The following is a 17,273-nucleotide window of genomic DNA, read 5'->3' on the forward strand; positions in this document are numbered from 1 at the left end:
CCACCTCCAGGAGAAAGACTCCAGGGGTGTAGGAAAACTTAAACTAGTACGAACACCGCGAAAAACCCACCGCCTATCAACCAAGGCCTAGCCTTCCAAACCCATGCTCTACAAATGATATTGTTAGGGGCCTTTTCACGTGCGAACCCGACACTGTCACGGTCCGCCACGAAACGCGTCCTTACAATTGGCGCCGTCTGTGGGAAGGGCTTGTGTGTTGGTATAGGAAGTGGGTCGATAGAGTTTCTTCGATATATCTAGCCGTTGGTTATAGAGTTCTAGTATAAAGTTCTGTTAGGAACTACGTTTCTTGATTAGGGGCTTGGTTGAGGAGCCAACTCCCTTAAAGCCAAGGTCCCATGTAAAGAGTAAACTAGGTACCTTGTAACGTTAACCGTATGGATAAACTCTAGGGGCTTGGCTGAGGAGCTAACTCCCCTAAGGCCAAGATCCCGCACAAGGAGAAAACTAAGTTTTGGACAGAACCAAGGCATTGCATGGTCCTCGAACCCAAGCCTCAGGGGAAACCACCTACCTGGATGTACTACCTGGATGTGGAAAACTAGGTTTTGGACAGAAAGGCCAAGGCAACTTGCAAAAACTAGGTTTTGGACAGAACCAAGGCATTGCATGGTCCTCGGACCCAAGCCTCAGGGGAAACCAACTACCTGGATGTGGAAAACTAGGTTTTGGACAGAACCAAGGCATTGCATGGTCCTCGGACCCAAGCCTCAGGGGAAACCAACTACCTGGATGTGGAAAACTAGGTTTTTGACAGAACCAAGGCATTGCATGGTCCGAGGACCCAAGCCTCAGGGGAAACCAACTACCTGGATGCAATGAAAACTAGGTTTTGGACAGAACCAAGGCATTGCATGGTCCTCGGACCCAAGCCTCAGGGGAAACCAACTACCTGGATGTAATGAAAACTAGGTTTTGGACAGAACCAAGGCATTGCATGGTCCTCGGACCCAAGCCTCAGGGGAAACCAACTACCTGGATGTAATGAAAACTAAGTTTTGGACAGAACCAAGGCATTGCATAGTCCTCGGACTTAAGCCTATGGGGAAACCAACTACTTGTACGAGGAACCAACTATTTAAAGAAAAAAACTATGGCCCGTAAACCTCGAAATCCCTCCGAAGAGAATTCCGCGTTAGCAGACGGGTTAATACCTTGATTGCGCGGATTCCTCGGTCTACCCTCGGATCCCCAGTATCAAAGGGGTTGATGCGATACGGCGCAACATATTACCCCAAAAGCACAACCAAGGTCCCTCGCTACTTAGCTACCCTTTCAGACGAATTATTTAGAGATTATCGTTCTCGAACATCGATCTAGCATGCATCGCGTAATACTCAGCGCTTATCCCGGTTAGTTCCAGGAATTTAATTTATTGAAAGTTACCATTGTTATACTTGATAATATTTGTGAGTTTAAATTAGAAGGAACCTGTGTTAAAGCATTTTTTCTGCCTGGAATATCCTTAAGGGCAAGCTTGCATTTAATATTCATGCATAAAGTAGTTGTTACGGAGAAGGAAGATATGTATGGAGAAATAGACACATATTTTATTAAGACAAAGGAACTATACAGTGTACAATGAAAAGCTGAAACAAGCTTACATTAAAGCTGACTACATAAGTAAAGGAAAATACAAGCGAGTTGAGATAAGGCCATGGGGACAGCTCAGAGGAGAGGTTGGCTACTGCGCCAAGTTATTGTCTAAGGAAACTATTCCTCGACACTTCTGCATGCCCATAACTCAGGCAGCAAAAGAACCTGACCTCAGGCTAACACCATCTACAGAAAAGGTGCTAGGAGCTTGAGGTTGGGAAGCCCCCACAAAAATTTGCCTGCTACAAGGCAGACAGTGCTGATGGTGGAAATTCCTTCTTTGGACATACCGGAAAACTGGCACGACCAGAACCTGCTTCGGATTTTGACTAAAAGAGGGAAAAAGACCCTCTCCCCTATGACGAAATGGAATGCTCCCTTGAACTTGCACCTCCTTGGCCCGTACCTCCCTACTCTGAGCCTCGAGGGGGCATGACGCCTTTGTGGCGGAGGGAGCTCCTTTTTCCCAAGCCCTGCCTCAAGCATGATGAACTAAGGGAGGAACCTGAAGGATTTGTGTGTGGATAGAGCAACTTTCTCTCCTATTTATGTTAAAAGATAAGGTGGTGGCATTTAATTCACGCAGCGTCTCAAGGAACGCTACAGACAAAACGTATTTGGCACGACTTCCAATATCGTCTGCAGCCCTGAAGATAAAGGAGTCTCGAGAAGGAGCACCTCGAACACCGGGACGCCCGAAAAATACCGTGTGACCTAAAATTATGAAAATACCCCCTAATTTGTGGGCCCAATAGATTCGCGGCCCAAGCCCGGTTCAGCACAGGGGCCCATGGACGAAACCAAGGCATTGCATGGTCCTCGGACTCAAGCCTATGGGGGAACCAAGTACAAAAAATAAAAGTTACAAGTGTCGGACGGTACCAAGGCCGTGTATGGTCCTCGGACCCAAGCCAATGGAGAAACCGAACACTTAGATAAGAAAAGGTTCGAACTTAGTAAGATGGGTTACTTGATAAAAACGTCAAGTCACTTCGTCCACGGCTTAAACACCATAGAAGGTTAAGGCCAATAAGGGTGTAAGGAAGGTGGCGGAACGCCTCAGCATTTAGTCGTATAAGAGGGCTATTCATTTGGCAGGGGATATGTCCTCGGATGGTTATTTCTCACACGGCATCAAGCCTTCGGTTTTCTCCTCGGCTAGTTCCGGGTAAGTACTATTTTTTTTTTTACGGGTCGGCCTTATTGTGCCAAGCGCTTCTATTAAAGCTATGGCGACATCATTTTATTATCAAATATTTTGGTCTTAGTCGTCATTGATTTAGATGCTACATTATTGTGCCGAGCAGCGCTTGCAAATTTATGAAAACATAGAGACATAACATGCGAAATAAGGTAGACAACAATTTTTATTAATATAAAAAATCATTACAACATACAAAAAGGGGCTCAAACGAGCCTATACAAAATGTAAACTGCCTAAGCAACCATTACATCTGTAGTACAAAAAAGTAAACTGTCAAGCGTCTTTTAAACTCGTCTTCAAAGTTTCTCCAATCTCTGCCTCATTGCTGCTCATACTAAGAGAGGGACTCACTTTAAAAAAGAAAATGAATGAAGAAGAAGGAAATAGTAAGGAAGAAATCAATGACGAAGATGAAGGGGATGAATAAAGAAAATGGAGGACATGAGTAAAGAAGGAGGAGAAGAGGAGAGAGAGATGAAGAGACAAAGAGAGGAACAAAAGATAGAAAAGAAACAGCATCAGGGCGGAACTGGTGCTGGGAAGACAATAAGAAGAGGGAGGGGGAGGGCACCAAGGAGCAAAAGAGGGAGAAGCAGAAGCACTTAGCCCCTGCCTCAGCCCTGACTCCTAACACACCGGTGCCATATTAGGTACGCTCGTGAGGAGCCGGATGGTGACGATCTTGGGTGTTCTCGACTCAGTCACGTCGAAAGTTTGATGTGACGAGTCCCTACTTCGGATTTTGACTTAAAGAAGGATGAGGTTGATTTTGAGTCTTCGCCATCCTTGTCCCGATCGAGTCATGATAAACTTTATCGGAACGTGGCGTTTTTGGGAGGGGTGGGGCTTTTGCATCCCTTATTGTTATGGTAAAGTATTTTACGATTAAGTGTATAAACCAGCGAGTAAACCGAATCCTAAGGGAGGCTAAGTATTCCAGAGTCGCAGGGGGATGAAAAGGGATTTTTGGTAAAAACAATAACCTCCTCCTGTTCTACTTATACAGAGGGCGGAGCGGGGGGCATTTAATAGGTTCAGATCTCCAAAGGAATCAGCAAACCCAAACACGCCGGTTCCACTTCTCCACCCCATCAAAATAAACCGTCGAATTAAAGTAGTCTCGTAAATAGTGATTATTCAAAGCTCGTTTTGGATACCCCAAGCGATAAGAACGCCTCAAGCGCGAAATTAAAAACTATCTCGTAGACCGGTGAATCTCTTGGGCATATGAGGAACCGCCAGCGTGTTTAATAGGCCGAATGGATTGGGCCACAGGAAGAATTTTGGCGTCACAAAAACCCCCCTGTCCAGCCCAGAGGTTGGACAGCCGGGTTTTGAGGGGCTAATGTAGGGCGTAAATGATTTATGGGCCAAGCCGAGGAGGATTATGGCCCAAGTTCAACAAAATAGACTTTGGGTACCGCCGAGGGTAGCTCAGTCCTCGGCAGACCCAAAGTTCCCCCTCGTAAAGAAGGGTAAAAATGGTATAAAACTGAAACTCGGAAAAAAGATCTAAAATATCCGGGGAAAGCTGCTGTTATTATCATTTAATGTTCTGAACCCGACAGAGCCGTATTCTTTGGCTTTTACAACCATCCCTAACGACTTTGAGTATGGACTGATAGGACAAGTATCAACCTTGGATAGTTTAACCCTACGCGTGGACGAAGGACAGTGGACGCGAGCTAGTATAAAAGGAAGAGTAAGTAATCTATAGAGGGGGTTGGGAAAAATGGCCAGAAACCTGAGCCTCCCAGCCCACCTCCAGGAGAAAGACTCCAGAGGTGTAGGAAAACTTAAACTGGTACGAACACCGCGAAAAACTCACCGCCTATCAACCAAGGCCTAGCCTTCCAAACCCACGCTCTACAAATGATATTGTTAGGGGCCTTTTCACGTGCGAACCCGACACTGTTACGGTCCGCCACGAAACGCGTCCTTACATATATAAATGTTACATTATTATTATTGGCATCATTATTGTGAGAGAAATACATGTGAGCGTTATTATTATTGGCACCATTACTGTGAGAGAAATACATCTGAAGAGTAATTAAGTTTCAAAGTAATTTTTTCAAATTAAATCAATATCCTAAAGTGAAGTGTTTTTTTTTTTTTTTTTTTTGAAAAATGCCTAAAGTGAAGTGCTGAATAAAAAACAAATGAATTGAAGAGTTATACTAAAAGGAAGTGAAGCAATTGTGTTATTTATAACCAGGAACTTCCTGGAAGTTTCTTAATTTCCTTTCAACTCACTTTCCAATGGTTAATAAAACTTTTCACATGTGAATTGTTGTTGTTTCAATTTTTAAAGTTTGTTTATCACATTTATCTCTCAGTCTCTCTCTCAAGCAAGGAAGCACGGGTGCGCCATCTTCGTTGGCGCACTCGCGTCGAACTTTGTGGGATGCGTAATGCGGCTTGGATGTGGTTGCACTCGCATCCCCTAATGAATTTTTTTTTTTTACCTATGTGGCCCCGATACGGTTCGAAATAGGACCCAATATGGGCCGAAATACTTATTAAAAAAACATTAATTTCAAACTTATCTTTTATTTAGTTTTAGTTTCAAACTTTCGATATTGTATTCTAATTTATGAACATCATGTAATGGTTATGTATTCACTTTATTTTCTACCATTGCTCTTAAATTGATAAATATATTTACCATTATATGAAGAAAAAGATGTTTAGCAATATATAGAAAATAAAAATAAAAATATATCTAATAATTAATTAATGAACGTATCTTGCCACACCTGTGAGGAATGGGTTTCATTTGAGGATGTAGCCAGACAAGACAAAGGTGGAATCATGATCCGATTTAAGCTTATATATGTGCTAACTTCTAAGCTATTAGTCATAGATGAAATTGATTGTGCAGGGTCATGAACCAGCAAGTATCTATAGCTCAAAAATAAGGCAATAATAAGGCCCTTGACATGGTTTAATTGTTTGATGTTATTGACATTATTTTTTTTCTTATTTGCAGGTAAAGAAGGCCAAACAATCTGTTGCTAGTAAAGTCACCTGGGTTGTTGACAGTATTTTTTTACTTAGTTAAATTGAGAGGATTTTGAATTTAGTATCTTTATTGTATATGTGGGTTGATATTATATTTTTCAAACTATTGTTAAAATTGTGCAAGGACATGTTCACTCATATGCAAGGAAGCATGGGTGCGCCATTTTTGTCAATATAACCACACCAGATTTGATCGAACACGTCGTGCGGTTGTACACGTATCCCCTAACAATTTTTTTTACTAATGCAGTCCGATACGGTTTGATTTAATAATTAATAAAATATATAGAAAATAATTAATTAAAAAAATGCTGAGCAATATATAGAAAATATAAATAAAAATATATTTAGTAATTAATTAATAAATGTGTCCTGCCACACTCGTGTCCTACGTTTTCAAAAATTGTCGTGTAGTCGCATTGCACCCGAACCCGAATCCACGCCCGTACTTCCTAGCTCTCAAGTCAGAAGTCTTCTTTTTCATATAATTAACTTTTTTTCATAAGTATATCGACACATATCAAGTCATACCGGGTACTATTTCGGACTGTATTAGGCTACGTCGGGGAAAAAAAATGGTCAGGGGACACATGTACAGTTGCGTCTAGGCCACACAACGCGTCTCGCCGAGTTCAACACGGGTGCGTTGACCGAAATAGTGCACTTGTGCTTCCCAGTTTGTAAAGCACATCATACTTCGTTAGTAAGACAAGCTTGCCCTAAATTTAAAAATAAAAAAAATAAAAACAAAATCATAATAAAAAACATGTGTATAATTATAAATAATAAAAAAAAAAAATTTAAAACCCACATTCTTGTAGTCAATGATGTGTTAACGTGTTTGGTAAAGAGCTTTCATTCTTTCTTCCTTCTCCGGCTCTAGGTAGTTGTGTAGATGTATTCCTAATTCCTATAAAAGAAATTAATTATATACATACCTCTTTCACCATGTGAACAAAATACTGATGAAATTAAAATAAGAAGAAATTAATTATATAGATACTTCAATCACCTTCTTCGATTGATTTCTTAAATCAACCTAGATAACATGCAAAAATAATAATAATAATAATATTATGGTTAAGAACATTATATTCTTAAATCAAACTAGATAACATGCAACAAAAAATTAATATTATGGTTAAGAACATTATGTAGATATACAAGTTCTTAACATTACATTTCATTAAAAGAACATTATGATCTCAAGTAAAAACAAAAAGAACATAGTATTATGAGGAAGAAAACTTACCATAGGATAGAACCTTGGAAGTGTCTGGAACAACTCAATAAGCTTAAATAGTTGAAAACTAAAACATTTATAATATAAAAAAATAATATCAATATACATAGTTATTTACTATGTACTAATTTTTTTTTTTTTTTTTGAGAATCATGTATTAATGTATTTTGTTGAGAATGACTCATAACTCTTCTAACATTGAATATGTTATTGTATTATATGACAACACTATCAATATGAAAATATTTTAAAAACATGTAATTTTAAATTTTCACTATAACACTATTGTAAAAAGTGGCACACCTTCCATTTCATACCATGGGCCAGATAATTCAACATTGCAAAATCGTAGTACAAATGAACTTATTACTTTGTCAGTTATGGCCTAACTTAAATTTGCAAAAAAAAAATTAAAATAGAAATAAAAATAAGAAACTATATCCATCAATAAATATATATATATTTTTTTTAAAATAGCAAACATATAAACTTATGGTTCATTTAATTGTTAATAGTTCTTACGTTGGAGTTAAAGCCATCAAGTAACATTGGCCAAGTTTCTGTGTCAGAATTGTTGTTACTGCTACTTCCACATTTGACCTTAAGCAGTCTCCTCCTAAAATCCTCTAATATAGTTACGATCAAACAAGTGGAAAAACCACTTTTAAAATAACACTTCTTCCCTCCTCGTTGTTTCAAAGGCAATCTCCATGTTACGATTAAGATTTCCCAGTATTTCACGTGCAAAAGCATATTGTGCAAGGTTATGTGCAATTCCATTGAGTTCCCTATTTATCCATATAACCTTTAAATTGTGAGGAAGAACAAAATTTCTTTTGAAATCTATTAGATTAACATCATTGCAACCATCTTCATCAATTAAAAAATTAACAATACTTTTAGCATCACTCTAAATTTTGAAGTATTTAATAGGTGGGTCATTACTAAATAGACATTTGGCCCAAGCAATAATGACCTCTCCTTCCAACAAAGAACTTTTTTGAACAAACTCTATTGCATTTTTCTAGGAGAAATCAGAATAAACAAGTAACTCGTTTTGTTCCCTAAGAACAACACTAGTTTCGAGATAAGATGTAAGATGATTTAAACTCGTCATGATTGAATGAAATTTTGTACTTTGTTATGTGTTCCCACTTACTATGAGCTTTTTGTATGAGGAATCCATATACATTGGGGTTGAACATTTGCTTATTTGGATTGTATATTATGTCAGTTTATAATATGCAAGACATGAATTCAATTGTGGTAATTTAGGAGTTTAGTACAGTTTCACAACTATTAAATTAGTGAATTCAATTGTTTTCTTTTTTCGAAGAAATTATATCACTTATTCAAAAATAAAAAGAGGGGGACACCACCTCAGAGCCCATTAACAAATAGGTTAAAAGAACTTGTAAAGTCGGGTTTTCTAACCGCCTCCTCCAAATAAATTGGAGTACCTACAAAATGAGAAATTCTGAAAAGTGGGCAGGTTGTTAGAAGTTCAACCCGGTTTTTTTGGTGTCGTTGGGGAGGGATTGAACTTTTTAACACATATTCAAACATACCAACATCATGATAAAGTAGCCTTTACTTGATATTATATTAATAAAATGCTAACTACCCTACAAACTAATATAATATAGGTTAGCATCTACAAACTAATATAATATAGTATAGTATAGTATTTTTTTTTTTTTTTGGGAGAAAGTATAGTATAGTATAATATAACATGCGTACCACAAGTTTTCCTATCTTTGTGAGATGTGATACCCTTACAAATAACATGGAACCTTTTTCCTATTATACTCTCTCCAAGTATAAAATGTAGTACAAATTTTTTAACTAAAGCAGCACGCTTGAATCTAGATCCCAAGTATATATACATGTGTGTGCGCATGTGCAAGAGTAAGTCTGCTAGAAACAAATAACATAAATTAGATTAAATCATCATTGGGCCAATTATGCTCAACAAGGAAAGAATAGAGTCATAAATAAACACCGTTGTGAAGAATAAACACCCTACTTCATATTAGATAGACTATATGTCATCATGAGTTTCATCTGAAATATAGGAATACAGTCAGGCAATCAGCTTGACATTGATGACACGTCAACTTTAAAGAAATTGCTAGAGACACCAAAAAATTGCCAAATATTTCACACTCAGTGCCTTTTGTATTGTGGTGTTGCCCAGGAGAGGGGAATACTTGTGAGTGGGTGTGAAATACTCGGTGCATTTCTAGGTGTTTGTGGCAATATTCCAATTTTAAAGTTCTTGAATCTAGGAAGAACTTCCCAACATCTCAAAAGGAAGGCAATTCACTCAAAGAAGCTGGACATATTAGAAGAGAAATTACTAATGAAAGAATTAGTTAAGAACATGCAATCCAATCTATTACATTTTCAAAATATGTAAAAATAATAAAAGAAAAGTTACCTTTTAACATGTAAGCTTTTGTTGGTGTTGCTGTTTTTGTGACTGAGTTTGGTTTAGGAATTGCAATTGCTGTTGCTGTTTTTGCATTTGGTATAGGCTTTGCAATGCGAGAACCTAAAGTCTTGGGATTATGTACGAAACTGGAACCTAATCTCAATAGAATGTCAAGAACCTAAAAAGAAATGAACAAGAAGCAAAAATTAATACAGTAGAAGCAAAGAATAATTAACAGAAAAGAAAAGAACAAAAAAAATTAAGCATACAATCAAATTTGAATTCCTCATCGAGTTGCTCTTTCAATTTCCTTTTTTTGCTCTTCAATTTCTTTTGGGGATTTCTTTGTCAGATTCTTTAAGGCAGAAAATGGGACTTGAATATATTTGTATATAATAAGACTTGCATTTGGGTTGGGCTTTCTGTGGATTGGGTTATCAGATTTTCGGTTGGTGAGGTATCAACTTAAGTTTTAGGGCCTGTTTGCTTAAGTTTTAGGGCTTGTTGGTAGCATTTAAGTATTGTTATTCAAAATTATTTGAAAAATGTGGTTTAAAAAGTGTTGTGAAAAATTGTGTTTAAAGTATTCATAGATGTGTATCTCCTTAGAGCCCCATCAATAGCTAGGACATAGATTTAGTAAATAAATACATTTATGCGTAATTGAGTGACTTTATTGCAACAAAACTCTATTGCAATGAAATTTTTGTTGCAATAGTGCCACAGACTTTACTGCAACAATTGGCAACAATTTTTTTTTCATTGCAATAGATTGCAACATTTTGAAATTTATTGCAACAAAAAATTTCGTTGCAATAAGAATTTTTTCTTGTAGTGATTTGTAATTTGGTACTTTCTTAGTAATTCCACTAATTTGTGTCAAAATTTACATTTTTTCAATGTTTCTTTAATATATATTATGAATTATAATTATGGGTATTTTTTAATATTTTTCTTAATCGGAAAGTAGGATCTTATGATCCTCATGCCGATCTTACAATCTGATCCTTGAACCCTCTCACCAATTCTGTGTAGGATCTCGATCCTAATAACCTTGACTATACATAATGATGGGTGCTTCATTCATATATTCCAAAGATAAATATAATTCAGTTTAAAAAGAAAAACCCACTTCCAACAAAAAGAAAGAACAATATGGGATTTCTAAGAATGATTTCTTCTTTTTGGAGAGAGCTACTTCCACAAGGTGACCACAAAACAACCCATTTGTCAACATCTTGAAAATCGTCAAACCCAAAAACACTAAGTACAAACAAAAATATTGCTAGACTTATAAAAAAAAAATCCAATTACTTGAATAATGAACAATATTGCATTGTAACAATGAGTTTTCCCAAAGTTATTTTTCTAAAGGTGAATCTACATACAAAACAAATTACAACCCATTTGTCAAAAGCTTCAAAATAATCAAATCCAAAATATACAAAGCAATCAGAACACCATTCTCACAAAGCAATGGAAACAAGGACAAACCGAAATTTAGCATAAAATAACATTTGTTGATTGAAATAAATATTTGACATGAGTGAAAAGAATAGATTGTCTCTCATTGTTTGATGTGGTGCATTTGACGGGAGAAAAACAACCAGTGTTTTGAAGATTTCTGAAAGGACTATAGACGACTTAAAACTTTTCTTTTTTAAAAACATTATCAGATTGTATGTCTATCATAGGAAGTCATTCTATTTTTTTGGTCCATGTTTTGATGAATGCTTGTAATTATCAGATTGTTTTGGTCACTTCCTGTATATTTCCAATATACTTGGGTAACTCCTTTTTTTTTTGAATAAAATTTTCTTTACTTATAAAAAAAAATGTCTAACAAAATATAGATGTATGGGTGTGTGATATATAAAAGTTTCAGTCCAAATCCAAGGGTGTGCATCAATGTGAGATTTAAGAGTTTTAGCCTAAATCCGATGACCCAATCCATGGACAACCCAACTCAAATGCAAGTTATGTTATAATTTATAATATATATTGAATGCAAAACAAGTATTTCAAGATAAGGTATGAATGTAACTATTGGATTGAAGTGTTCGTCCTTCTCAGTAATTAGAGGAAGAAAAGTATCATTTTACCATATAATCAGTAATTAATACTTAATAGTATGATTTTCTTTAGTGTCAAAAATGATTACCATGAGTCAATCTTTTTGAGGTTTTAGGTTCTGATCTTAGAGCCCGTGTTTGTTGATCAAGGACTGTTAGCCCAGTCCAATTCATTTTGGCAAAGGGTTTGGTGAATTCATTGTCGGACTTGGTCCATCCTAGTTTTGGGCTTGACTGCAATTTGCAGTTTCCATAAGTTGCTGGACAATGAGATCTTCCATAACTTCGCATCATTCATGGACCAAGGGTTGGATAAGGTCCATTTGTGTTTTAATTGCAATGATACTAATTGAAAAAGTTTCTATTTAGATCCAAAGTAATTTATACCACGGAATAAACAATTAATTAACAAGTTTAAGTATGACTTCCAAATACAAGCAGATATATTAACCACAATTATCATATACCAAATCTAAAGCAATAACATTTCTCAAAAAAAAAAAAAAAAAAAAAAAAAAAACTAAAGCAATAACAGTTCCTTTAAAAAAAAAAAAAACTAAAGCAATATTAATAATAGAGCAGTAAAAACACAATACAAGATTTCGTAACAAGGTAGAAAACATAGGAAGAATCCTTTCTATGGGAAAACCACTATGATGATAAGGAAATTCACTATAAAAGAGCCATTTTATTGGCTACTCACAAAACCTTTATCATTAGTTTCTATTGACCCAACAACCAATTCATTGATGTTATAACAACTTTAGAACCCCTGGACTTCTTCTATATGAATCCTTTCATGAAACCTTTTTAAATATTTGTTGTGCTAAACTTAGTGGAAAAGATTTTTTTTGCAATTTTAAGAGAAGTTTAGGTCTTAAGGATACGTGGTTTTTATTTTTATTTATTTATTTATTATTATTATTATAATAAAAAAGTATCATTTCTTTGTTTAGGCTTAAGAAAATGAACAAAATTAGATAGGTTTAGCTCTTGTACAATCATTTATCATACTTCTAAAAGTCTTTCAACAAGTAGTTTATATCAGTTCATAAAGTAGGGTTAAAATATGGAATACGTCCCCCCCTCCCTCAAGCAAAATTCAAAATTCTGGACATGATAATTTCGCTTGAGCAAGCAGTGAATAAGCTCTCCCGTAGAACACTGTTAAATGCTATTAGAAGGGGGGTTATGTATTACGGGTGTAACTAAATAGAACCATTATCATCAATACATTCAAACACAATAAATCAACTATGATAATTGATATAGAAACAAGACTGCTTAGTTACATCAACACCTAAAAGGATTACAAAATACCCTAAAGTAGAGATAATAACGTTGAAGAAAGTAAGAGTAATTAGATTGAGAAAGTGTCATTTGTTTTGAATGTACTCACTACTTATACGTGAGACTTGGACAATTACTTGTACCATATGGCGCACCATCCTTATTAGCCATCCATGACTTTCACTGTGTTATCACATTCTCTATTTCAAAATTTAACTCTTTTTTAATTTTGAAATTATTGTAAGTATGGCTTCCCATTACCATCACTTTTAACAAGGGATTGTCACGTAATTGGTAACATTAAATCTGGAGGCAGTTGACAAATTCGATAAGCTTTCATCATTAAATCTAGTGGCAATTTATAATTTAAAAAATGATGTAACTCTTGTGATGAGCGTTTGCAAAGAATAAAAGGAAGAAAGAAGAAGAAAGAAAGAAAAAGAGATTAATTTGGTAAGTTCCTAATAAATGTAGGCTCACTTGATGAGAGAAGGCATAAGCTAGGCCCCATACATGTGATTAAATTTACAAAAATGACATGGTAACTCATAACTTGTAAACAATAAAAATTTGTTCTCAATTTCCACAACTTAAACTCAATTTTTTGAGTATTGAGTTAGGAAACTAAGCCAAATAAACTGAAATGAGGTGGGGCCTACAAAATTTGGGAATTGAGTTATGAAAATTGAGAATTAGGTAATGAAAACATGGCAAAACTTGGAGGGTGTTTGGTTTGCTTTTAACTCAAAACTCAAAACCCATCGCTCGTTTCTCATCACTCAAACCCAAATCCCATATCTCACATCTCTATCTCTACTATGACTCAAAACTCTCTCTACTTTTTATTTGGTTCCAGATCTCAGTTGCATGTCTCACTCCTTAACTCCAAAATTATGACAAATTGGTGGAGCCCCACACACTCATAACTCATAACTCAAATTCTGGGAACATCTTAAATGCTGAACTCATATTCCATGACTCTAACTCAAAAACTATCAAACAACTTTACATTTCAGTGGGGCCCACCTTTTTGAGTTTTGGCTAGTAACTTTTTTTTTGATATATATATATATATATTATGAAATAAAGTTAGTAACTTTAAACGATTTCTCTCGCGTGCGTGTATAAAATTATAATTCAACTATTCCTTTTTTTTTGGCTAAGAACTATTCCCTTTCAAATACAACAACATCGAACAAAGGGGATAGATTGTTCTGGAACTAGATAGTCTCCCTCTCTCTCGGACTTAACAATAATAATAATAACTAGTCACTAACCCGTGCGATGCACGGGATAGTTAAATAAAATTATAATTAACCAATCTCACGTTAAAAAAAACAAAAAAAATTAGTGAGAGGCTGATTTGCCCACCAAGAATTTAAAAGAAAAAAAGATTAAGAAAGAAAAAGAATGTGTAATGTTACGTTAAAAGTGTAACGTTGGAAACTAAAGCAACATTAAAGACAATGAGGAAACTATTTGCAAAGAGGATTGCAACCTTTGTATGTTTACTTGGCTCAAGGCTAAAATTCAAATTCAATTTAGCAAAAAAAAAAAACATACAACAGCCTCACTACGCAAATCCATTTTTTGCTCTAATTTATTTTGCAAATCATACACTATCAATAGTTTCAATAAACACTATTGCTAAATCTACTGTTTACTGAAACAAATTTGATGTAAAGCCAAACATTAGGCTTTCTAGGGGTTCAACAAATACATTTTTAGCATTTTGAAAAGATGATTGACAATAGCTTTTGAAACTTGAACATTTGTTTTTATAAAGAATATGCACAAATTGTGAATGGTTTTCATGTATACAGCTCATTTAAAAAGAAAAAAAAAGTGTGAATAATCAAATTATTATTAAGTAATTGTTTGTATTTATCTCAAAAGTCATACCCTTGTATAAATACATTAACTATTTTATAGATACATATTTATTATAGCCTATTATATACTATATTAGATTATATATAACATTCTTTCTCTCAACAACATGGTAAAACTTAAAAAAAAAAAAAAACACGGTAAAACTTTAAACTTTTTTTTTGAAACTAGACAAAGAGCTTACAACACAAAATTTGGAGTTTGTCTTGCTATCATATTAGCAAGTTCCCTGCATTCAGTTAGTACATAGTCTGAAGTTTTCAAAAAAAAAAAAACCACGGTAAAACTTTAAACTTGACAGCCACAAGTTTTATTTTTATTTTTTTAATGAAATCAATAGACAGCCACACGTTTAGAAGTCAAGGAACTTAAATTGTTGAAGTAGAGCAGTAAGTTTATACAGCACACAGTTTCTCAAAAGTCAAAAGAAAGACAACAAAAGCAGTAAACCACTTAACAGTAACTAAACAAAGCACGAGAGAGATATATACCAATGGTGCTGGCTTGGACTGGAGCTGGAGTTGAGAGGACGACATGTGGTGAGCAACTGGTGGTGCGAGTGCACAGCACAGGCACAGTAATATAGTTTAATTTGTTTGTTTGTTTTTTTATTTTTTAAATAATGATCTAGGATGATTTAGAATGTATTATCTGCGGTTTTTTGTGTGTTAGTATTTAGATTTAGAGGGCCATGGATTGAAGGATTTACCAAATATATTGGGGTTTTTCTAAAACTATCAGGTTGAAGTTAAACAGAGAAAGTGGCAAAGATACAAACTTGATGGCTATGGTGGCTGATAGTGACGGCAACGAACAACGGTGGCTATGTCATGGGTGGGAAAGAGAGAAGAAAGTTGGGGAGGGTGTTTAGGGTTTTCAATATTTTTCCGGAAGAGATTTGTTTTCGTGTTTGACAGAAAACCTATGGGCTATAGTCGGGTTTGTCAAAGGTTTCCTATAGTATTTACTATTTAGTTTAAAAAATTAAATTTTTTTATAAATTAAAATGATGATGTGGAAAATTGTGGGAGCTCCAAAAGCTTCGGTTTTATATATATATATAGATAATAATAATAATTTGGGGTAACTACACTCTTCTCCCTTGAGATTTGGGAAAATGACATTTCACCCCAAACTTGAAGAGCAAAAACACTTCCCTCCCTTGAGGTTTGAAGAAAATAACACTTCCCCCTCCCTCTTTTGTTTATATTAATAAAGAAATATTCTAAATTTTTATAAGAATCCCTTTGCAAATATTTAACCATGGTTAGTAAAAATAGTAACGTATAAACTTAGAATAAAAATGCAAAATTTATTAAGCACCAAAACACATGCAATAACAAATCTTTCCATAGCCCATTGAAAAAAGAAAAAATTAATAAGCAAAATTCACACTTAATATTTTAAAATACACTTTAATTAAAAATTAAAAATATTAAATTTTAATTATGAAATAAGATAATTTTGGAAACCTACCCTTAAGCAAATGATAGGTTAATACACAATGTGGGGCCCAATAATTTAAGGACCAAACCCAATCGCTCCTGGAAAATTCGAAGGCCCAATCCGAGGAGAGCTGTGGCCCAAGCTCTACATTACCGAACACAAAACAACTTTGGAAAGCAGCCGAGGACAGCTTAGTCCTCGGCAGATCCAGAACCCCATCGGAATTAAGGGGTAAAACTGGTATAGGGACGAATTTGTAAAGAGATCCAAAATATCTTGGAGAAGTTACCCTTACTACCCTTCCAGATAAGACCTAACACATGACAGAGCCGTACTCTGCAGCCTTATCAACCATCCCCAACAATTCTGGGATTAGACGGATGGGACAAGTATCCGTCTTGCAAAGATTGACCCTACACGTGGACGAAGGACAATTAACGCAGAGGAGTATAAAGAAGAAAGTAAGCAAATCTAAAAGAGGCCCAGCCTGCCCTGAGAAAGAGAAGGATCATAGGGGGGAGAACCTCTCAACAACACCGGACTTCACTGAAGAAAGTCCGTCGTTGGATAACCGGGGTTAGGCCTTAATGGTCCTCGGATCAATTCCGAGGAGTCCCATCCCATAGGGTGCGACGTCTTAGGGCTTAAATGCTCAGGCCCAACTCCTTTTTCTACCTGAATTCCACTAAAACCAGGATCGGACATCGCCCCGTGACCAACGGCTAGCTTTTTAAGCCCACTCTCTACAAATCATATTGTGAGGGATCTTTCATGCGCGAGCCCAACATCCTTATTGGGCCGCCAGAGAATCGTGTCCTTACAATTGGCGCCGTCTGTAGGAAAGCTTGCGCGTTGGCGCAGGTGGCGGTGGAGTCAGCTCTCTAGCAAGCAGAAATTTCTGGGATTTCCCCCGTCTCCGGCGACATGTAGTTGTTGCTCCGACGTAAGCTTCTGCTAGGGGCTACGCCTCGCAGTGCTAAGGGCGCGGGCGTCTCTAGGGGCTTCCGGCCTCAGGCCAACTGTCCCCGCCTTGGTGAAGGGGCTGGTGGTTGA

Source organism: Quercus lobata, chromosome 3, assembly GCF_001633185.2.
Source record: "Quercus lobata isolate SW786 chromosome 3, ValleyOak3.0 Primary Assembly, whole genome shotgun sequence".
Lineage (NCBI taxonomy): Eukaryota > Viridiplantae > Streptophyta > Magnoliopsida > Fagales > Fagaceae > Quercus > Quercus lobata.